General features: G+C 38.0%; 1 pseudogene; it reads left to right on the forward strand.

The window, feature by feature from the left end:
* Positions 1-405: 405 nt before the first annotated feature.
* On the forward strand, positions 406-1,467 carry LOC129044974 (S-adenosylmethionine decarboxylase proenzyme 1-like; annotated as a pseudogene).
* Positions 1,468-2,036: the final 569 nt, after the last annotated feature.

Below are 2,036 nucleotides of genomic sequence, written 5' to 3' on the forward strand. Positions count from 1 at the left end.
ACTCATTGCAGCCTCCAGCTATTGGGCTCAAGCAATCCTCCTGTCTCAGCCTCCTGAGAGGCTAGGACTACAGGCATGTGCCACCATGTCCGACTAATTTTTATTTAAAAAAATGTTTTTTAGAGACAGGGTCTTGCTATGTTGCCCAAGCTAGTTTTAAACTCCTGGCCTCAAGTGATCCTCCCTACTTTGCCTCCCAAAGTGTTTGGATTACAGTCATGAGTCACTATAACCTGCCAGTTTTTTTTTTAAAGCAGTTAATATAAAATTATAGCATTAAAAGAAAAGTAACCTGAATTTAGTAACACAGCTGGAACAATCTGCAGTAGTGGTGGCAGTGGCGAGGGAAAAGGTCTAATTTAAACAGTTTTCTGTAGTTGTTGGTTGTTCACTTTTCTCAGGGTGATGAAAGTAGACATTTTTTTCAAATGGGACGAGAAGCTGCTGGAGGTTTGCTGGTCCCAAGGATCTGGGGATCTTTGCACTACTCCAAGATCTGAGTGAGTCATATTAAAAGTAACGTTAAGTTGTATTAAAAGTATGAAAAGTAATGGCGAAAACTATAATTACTTTTGCACCAACTGAATACATTTGATAAATGTGCAATGTTCAATCCTAAGCCTGACAAAAACTGACACATAGGAAGCTTATGTACTCAGTGAGAGTAGCATGTTTGTCTCCAAGAGATGTCTCATTTTGCAGACACGTGGAACGACCCTCTTTCCACAAGCACTGTTTCCCATATTGAAGCTTGCTGGACATGACAATGGGTTTGACTCAATTAAAGCTTCTTTTATTTGTGTAAGAATTTCATGAAGCTTCTTCACCAAGGATACTCACGCCAGAATTTCCAGGAAGAAATAGAGATTCTTAATGCAATTTTCCCAAATGGAGCAGCATATTGTATGAGATGTATGAATTGTGATGTTGGTACTTATATGTACTGGGTTTCCCAGGGAGTGGGGTAATCAGTCAGACAGATTAAACCCTGGAAATTCTGATGAGCGTGCTTGACCCAGCAGTTATGGACCAGTTCTGTATGAAAGATGGTGTCACTGTAGATGATGTCACTCTCTAGAATGAAATTCATGACTTGATAACAGATCCTGTCATTGATGCCACACTGTTCAATCCTTGGGAGATCTGATGAATGGAATGAAATAAGATAGAACTTATTGGACTATTCATACCACTCCAGAACCAGAATTTTCTTATGTTAGTTTTAAAAGAAACTTAGGTCATACCTCCTATGATGACCTGATCGGGACAGTTGTGAAAGTCTTCAAGCCAGGAAAATTTGTGACCACCTTGTTAGCTAATCAGAGCTCTAAATGTCACACCATGTTTTCTTCACCCCAGAAGACTGAAGGTTTTAAATGTCTTGATTACCAGAGTGCTATGTTCAATGATTACAATTTTGTTTTTACCGGTTTTGCAAAGCAGCAATGACAACAGAGACTTGATTAAGAAAAATGAAGGAAGAAATGCAAAAAGAGAACTCATGTAGAAGGGAGTGGCTGCTTTCTAGATGTTCATGCCAGGGACCATGCTTTCTATAACCATCACCTTGTTGTTGCAGAAAGCCTTAGATATAATCATAGTGCAATCATTCTGAACTGTATGCATTATTATATGAAGGAGTTAGATATCTTGCATGAATGCTCTCTTCTGTGTTTAGATGTTCTCTATCACTCTTGCTGTGAAATTGAAGTATGTGTAGAAAAAACCACCTTTTATGATATAAAACTTTGCAACACTTGTGAAAACAATTCAATTTAGTTTATGTGCAGTATAATATTTCTCCAAGTATCATCCAAAATTTCCCGCACACAATTTTGTCCCAATTAGGTGTTGGTCTCAGCGTAACCATCTGAGACTGTTCTGTTAAATTGCTGCCAGAATTTTACATCCAGTTGCCTCTACTTTCTAGCACACATTCTTTACTGTTACTGAAACCAATATCTACTTTATACACAATTTTTTGCCACTGTAATTAAAATTTTTCTTCCATGAGTCAAGTCCTCTTATGAAAATGA

The sequence above is a fragment of the Pongo pygmaeus genome, chromosome 8, assembly GCF_028885625.2.
Source record: "Pongo pygmaeus isolate AG05252 chromosome 8, NHGRI_mPonPyg2-v2.0_pri, whole genome shotgun sequence".
Taxonomy (NCBI): domain Eukaryota; kingdom Metazoa; phylum Chordata; class Mammalia; order Primates; family Hominidae; genus Pongo; species Pongo pygmaeus.